This window comes from Papio anubis, chromosome 7, assembly GCF_008728515.1.
Source record: "Papio anubis isolate 15944 chromosome 7, Panubis1.0, whole genome shotgun sequence".
In the NCBI taxonomy this organism is placed as follows: domain Eukaryota; kingdom Metazoa; phylum Chordata; class Mammalia; order Primates; family Cercopithecidae; genus Papio; species Papio anubis.
This window is the reverse complement of record NC_044982.1, coordinates 113349013-113356236: the sequence shown is the minus strand read 5'-3', so window position 1 is coordinate 113356236 and position 7224 is coordinate 113349013.

The following is a 7224-nucleotide window of genomic DNA, read 5'->3' as shown; positions in this document are numbered from 1 at the left end:
GGCGGGGGCTGCTCCAGTGAGGTTGAGAGCGGACCGCAGCCCCCTGGAAATGCCCGGGTCTAAATGCTGGCAGTCTCCTCCTCCCTCTCCCAGAATCCTTCCCTGGAAAAAAAACAGCGCCAACCGCCAGTTTAACTGACAGTGGGAGTTATTTCATTTGTTTAACTTAAGGTGGTAGGATCTTGGGAGCCAGTGGGATTCAGGTCATTGCCATGTTTTCCACTGTTAAGCGAATAGCATTATACACAGCTGCAGGCTGTGGCAAAAGACATTTTAAAAACTATTGAAACATACTACACATACAGAAAATTGTACCTATTATAAATATAAAGCTTAATAAGTTTTCATCAACTGTAGACCTCACATAACCAGCACCCAGGTAAGGAAATAACCAGATAACTTCTTCAAGTGCAGGGGTATTTTATTTCATTTTGATGAATCGTCTAGGTGCCTAACTAAAAGGGCTGTCATAATTAATATGCTCAGGAAAACTCCCTACAGCTTCAACATCAATAGATGCTTATCTTAATTTTTGCCAATCTGATGGGGAAAAAATCGGTTGCCTAGATTGCATTGGTAGTCAGCTTACTGGTAGCTTTGAGCTAATGAGTAGTCTAGAACAAGTAAGTTTCCGACATTGACTTGAAGAGGCAAAAACAAAAAGACAAAACAAAACAAAAAAAATAGATTAGAGAATGCACTAATAACCAGAGAAGAAATTGAATACAGTCGTCCCTTGGTAACCTCAGGATATTGGTTCCAGGACCCCAGAGATACCAAAATTCACCGATGCTCAAGTCCCTAATATAATATGGCATAGTATTTGCTAATAACCTATGCACATCCTTCCATAGACTTTAAATGATTTCTAGATTACTATAATACCTAATACAACATAAATGCTTTGTAAATACCTGTTATAAAGTATTTATAAATTTTTGTTTTTTATTGTTTTACTTTTTCCAAATATTTTTGATGCACAGTCGGTTAAATCCAAGGATCCAGAACCCGAGGATACAGAGGGCTGACCGTAGTTTGAACTCTCTCCTCAAATCCATGCCCATCCCATGCACCAGGTGCAGCTGGTTTTATTGTTGCAGGCTTTCAAGTTTTCAAAAGACAGAGCTCATGACAAGTAAACTGTTCTATAGAATAGAAAGAAATGGAAAGTGTCCCAATTCATGGTAAAATTGAACTCATTTCTGAAGAGTTATTTTACAAATCATAAGCACTAGCCTGTTGAAAACAACAATATGTCAAGTTACTAGACTATCCTATACCATGTCGAAAAAAAATTTTAAGAACATAAGACCTGTAATCATAGCACTTTGGGAGGCCAAGGCCGGTGGAGCGCTTGAGCACAGGAATTCTGGACCTGGTTGGGCAACATAGGGAGACCCCAGTCTCTACAAAAAATTAGCCACTTGTGTTGGTGCACATGTGTTGTCCTAGCTATCTAAGAGGCTGAGGTGAGAGGATTTCTTGAGCCTGGGAGGTGGAGGCTGCAGTGAGCCATCATGGCACCACTGTACTCCATCCAGCCTGAGCAACAGAAGGAGACCATCTCAAAAAATAAATAAATAATAAATAAACAAAAAATAATAAAAAATTTTTAAAAGGCCGGGCGCAGTGGCTTATGCCTGGAATCCTAGCACTTTGGGAGGCCAAGGCAGGCAGATCACCTGAGGGCAGGAGTTGGAGACCAGCCTGGCCAACATGGAAAAATCTGTCTTTACTAAAAAAAAAAAAAGAAAATACATGTAAGAATGGCTCAACTTTTGTTTCTACCTGTCAATAGCTTAAAGAAGAGAAAAATGGATAGATTAGGAAAACCATTTTTTATTTAAAAAGATAAAATTAGGAACAGATGAAAACTGTCTTAAGAGTATTTGAAAACCAAAACAGCAAATTTAACATCAGATGGACAGAATATTTAAATTCAGAAATAAAGTTAAAAGGTGGGTGGTGTGCCCTTTTAATGTCATACTGGAGCATTGTTTCACAGATACTTGTTTTACAAATAAAGATTGACTATTTAGGCTGAGTGCAGTGGCTCATGCCCATAATCCCAGCCCTTTGGGAGGCCAAGGCGGGTGGATCATGAGGTCAGGAGATTGAGACTATCCTGGCTAACATGGTGAAACCCTGTCTCTACTAAAAATTTTAAAAAATTAGCTGGGGTGGTGGTGGGCGCCTGTAGTCCCAGCTACATGGGAGGCTGAGGCAGGAGAATGGCGTGAACCTAGGAGGCGGAGCTTGCAGTGAGCTGAGATCACACCACTGCACTCCAACCTGGGTGACAGAAGGAGACTCTGTCTCAAAAAAAAAAAAAAAAGATTGACTATTTAGAGCAGTAGTTCTCAAACATTAGAGTGCATCATCATCACCTGCAAAGCTTGTGAAACCGACTGCTGGGCCCCACACCAATAGGACTGAGGTGGGGCCTGAGCATTGCATGTCTATGTTCCCAGGTGACGCTGGTGCTTCCAATTTGAGACCATGCTTTGAAAACCACTAGTGTAGGGAAATAAACTAGAGAATATGTTATGAATATACTGGACAATATGTATATAAGTTAACTTACAGATTTCTGTCCAGTAGAAAAGATAACTCCCAAAGAGGACAGTTTCATTTTCCAATTTTTATTTTTTTTATTTTTTTATTTTTTATTTTTTTGAGACAGAATCTTGCCCTGTTGCCCAGGCTGGAATGCAGTGGCATGATCTCGGCTCACTGCAGCCTCTGTGTCCCATGTTCAAGCGATTCTACTGCCTCAGCCTCTTGAGTAGCTGGGACTACAGGCACCTGCTACCACACTTGGCTAATTTCTGTATTTTTAATAGAGACAGGGTTTCACCATGTTGGTCAGGCTGGTCTTGAACTCCTGACCTCAGGTGATCCACCCGCCTCGGCCTCCCAAAGTGCTGGGATTACAGGCGTGAGCCACCATGCCTGGCCTCCCTATAGGATATTAACAAGTTTTGTCTCTATCTCAGAATGCATTTTGGAATGCCCTTCCTGGAGCACTACAGACACTGTCTCTCAAAATATTCCTTGAACTAGCTTCACCATGTTGCTGACTCCCTTGTAAATTAAAGATAATATCTTATATATATTCCTTCATTATTTGTATGAAAGTCAAGCTTTTCATATTGTGAAAATTATACTTCAGGCTGTCAAACCCCATGTGTACTAAAAAAAAAAAAAAAAAAAAAAAAAATCAAAATTAGCTGGGTGTGGTGGCATACACTTGTGGTTCCTGCTACTTGGGAGGCTGAGGCACAATAATTGCTTGAACCCAGGAGACAGAGGTTGCCGTGAGCTGAGATTGTGCCACTGCACTCCAGCCAGAGCCAGAGCAAGACTCTGTCTCAAACGAAAAAAAATAAAAAGGAAAGAAAGTTATACTTTGATACAGTATGCTAATATAAAGGATATGATATGGTTTGGCTCTGTGTCCCCATCCAAATCTCACCTTGAATTGCAATAATCCCCACGCATCGAGTGTGGGACCAGGTGGAGATAATTGAATCATGGGGGCTGTTTCTCCCATGCTGTTCTCATGATAGTGAGTGAGTTCTCATGAGAACTGATGGTTTTATAACAGGCTTTCCCCTTTGCTCTGCTCTCCTTCTCTCTGCTGCTGCCCTGTGAAGAGGTGTCTTCTGCCACAATTGTAAGTTTCCTGAGGCCTCCCCATCCATGCAGAACTGTGAGTCAACTTAAACCTCTTTTCTTTATAAATTACCCAGTTTTGGGTATTTCTTCATAGCAGCATGAGAATGGACTAATACAGTGTACTAATAACAGCCCAGACAGTAGTATACAGGTGCTACTATACTTTGATGCCAGAGGTATTCCCATTAAGCTCAGGAGCAGTATGTGCTATCATTACCATGATCTAACATTGTTCCAGAGGTTTTTAGGTCAGCAGTTCTCAACTGGAGGTGATTTTGTCTCCCTGGGGATATTTGACAATATCTGAAATCATTTTGGCTGTCACACTGAGAAGTGCTACTGGCATGTAGCAGGCAGAGTCTGGGGATGCTGCTAAATATCCTGTGAGGCACAAACAGCTCCAAAACAAAGAATTATCCAGCCCAAAACGTCAATAGTGCTGCTGCTGAGAAACCCTAGTCTAGAGAAATAAAACATGGGAAATCCATTAACATAAATAAAGATAATAAACTAGTATTTGCCAATGACAGTCTAGCTAGGAGGCCCAAAAAGAAGCACCTGGAGAACAGAAGTTAGATTTGTAAAATGCATGGTGGCTCATGCCTGTAACCCCAGTGCATTGTGAGGTCACATTGGGAGGATCTCTTGAGGCCAGGAGTTCAAGACCAGCCTGGGCAACATAGTGAGACTGCATCTCTACCAAAAATTTAAAAATTAACCAGATGTGGTTGTGTGCTCTGAGAGTCCCAGCTGCTGAGATGGGAGTATTGCTTGAGCCCAGGAGCTGGAGGCTATGGTGAGCTGTGATCATGCCACTGTACTCAAAAACATTTTTTTTTTTTGAGACAGGGTTTTTCTCTGTTGCATGTGGGGTTTTGCTATGTTGCCCAGGCTGGTCTCGAACTCCTGGCCTCAAGCAGTCTTCCTGCCTCAGCCTCTGAAAGTGTTGAGATTACAGGAGTGAGCCATTCCCCCGGCCTTAAAAAAGAAAAAGAAAAAAATAAATTACATGGTGTCATATGGCCAGTTGAAAGATGTTGAAAAACAGTTGTGCATGTGACCCCGCTATAACCAGTTATAAAAGTATCAGGATTAAGAAATGCACTGGGTCTAGCTTTCCCAAGTTTAGGTTCCTGCTGAAAGAATGAGATGGATCTTTTCTTCCTCCGCTCCTCACCTCCCTGCAAGAACCAGGATGGTGCATTTCGATGGGCAGGCTCTTACCTCTGGCAGGCCACAGGGGGCATGCAGAACCTTTCTGCATGTGTGTTTTGGGCACTTGGATAAAGACCCCCTCCCTATCCAGGCCTTTGTTTAGGATATTTGGCCCATGGAGGAATGAGACTGGAATCACCTGGGAGGGACAGAGGCTTTGACTGGAAGGAGGAGTGACCTGAACTCCAGGTTCTGTCCCTACACTTTGATCCCATGCAGCACCCTGTTAGTGGTGACTGGAGCCTGGAAGTCAGGGACGTTCGTGACCAAGTGTTGGGTGGACAGGAAGAGCTAAGGGAGGTGAGGGGCATCTCTCCAGTACTTCCCCCAGCCCTGTCCCCAAATCATGCCCTCTGTCAGCTCAGACACAGCCCCAGCCAGCAGGAGTGTGGGTCAGGAAGGACGAATGCGCTCAGCACGGATCTGCTCTGTAATCTCCGCCTCACTTCATTTCAGGTTGAGGGAAGTGAGTCCCCACAGCACTGATGATATCCTGTCAGCTGAGAACATTCAGCTTTATTTAGAAAAATAAGGTGGGACATCTCTTGGGCATGGCGCATGGAGAAATGCCATCCCTCTGTGGCAATGAGCCAAGGAATAAACCAGAATATGCAAAACCTGTGTCCCAGAATCACCATTCCTGGAGGAAAAGCCTATATGGTCAAGATACCCACAGCTAAATTAACCCAAACATTCCACCCAGCCTCAAAAAACCAGTAGAACTTTGATATTAATACACTAACCCTCAGGTCTATACAGAAATTTGTAAGAATAGCCACATACTGTAACATGCGGTCACTGAGAGAGGAGCCCATCAGAACAAATGGAACCAAGTCCAGAAACATGTCTGTCTAGATGCAAGATGCCAGCATGTGTGTCAGCCAGGGAAGCAGACCAGGAGCAGATATTTAGTAAGATTTAAAACTGGGCTCTGTAACTCAGGCCTATAATTTCAGCACTTTGGGAGGCTGAGGTGGGACAATCACTTGAGCCCAGGAGTTTGAGGCAGCAGTAAGCTATGATCATGCCACTGCATTCCAGCCTAGATGACAGAGCAAGACTCCGTCTCAAAAAAAAAAAAAAAAAAGTGCTCAGATGTGCCCTTACATGGAGTCACCTTTGGCACAGCTTCCAAGACTGGCAAAGCCTCACTCAGGACCAGGGGAACCAGTCGTAGCTCAGTTTCCACCACCTGAGTGGCACAGTGTCCTCAGTCCAGGCTCTGTCGTGTCTCAGATCCCCCCCATCGTGCCCCTTCTGCCCAAGCTCTGCCTCATTAATGGCCTCCACTGACCACAGCCTCTTCTACCTTCCCAAAGGGACCCCTGCTCATGCTCCCCAGCCTGCAGGAGCACCTGCGTCTCCAGGAAGCCCACCCTGCTGGCTCTGGGCTCTATGTAGGAGAGCTGGGCAGGCTGGATCCTGCCACTGAGTTCAGTCTCAGGGGTCTTGCTCTGTCACCCAGGCTGGAGTGCAGTGGCATGATCTCGCCTCACTGCAGCGTCCACCTCCTGGGTTCAAGTGATTCTCCTACCTCAGCCTCCCAAGTACAGGCACCCACCACCGTACCTGGCTAATTTTTGTATTTTTGGTAGAGACAAGGTTTCACCATGTTGGTCAGGCTAGTCTTGAACTCCTGACCTCAGGTGATCTGCCCACCTCGGCCTCCCAAAGTACTGGGATTACAGGCATGAGCCACCACGCCCAGCCTCCCTATAGGATATTAACAAGTTTTGTCTCTATCTTAGAATGCATTTCAGAATGCCCTTCCTGGAGCACTAGAGACACTGTCTCTCAAAACACTCCTTGAACTAGCTTCACCATGTTGCTGACTCCCTTGTAAATTAAAGAAAATATCTTATACCTATTCCTTCATTATTTGTATGAAAGTCAAGCTTTTCACACTGTGAAAATTATACTTCAGGTTGGGTGCAGTGGCTCATGCCTGTAATCCCAATACTTCGGGAGGCTGAAGTGGTGGGATCACTTGAAGCCAAGAGTTTGACACCTGTTTGACACAAGTCGAGCCCCATGTGTACTAAAAAAATAATCAAAATTAGCTGGGCGTGGTGGCACACACCTATAGTTCCAGCTACTTGGGAGGCTGAGGCACAAGAATTGCTGGAACCCGGGAGGTGGAGGTTGCCGTGAGCTGAGATCATGCCACTGCACTCCAGCTAGAGCCAGACTGAGACTCTGTCTCAAAGAAAAAAAAGAAAAGAAAATTATACTTTGATATAGTATGCTAATATAAAGGATATGATATGGCTTGGCTCTGTGTCCCCATCCAGATCGCACCTTGAATTGCAATAATCCCCACATGTCAAGGGT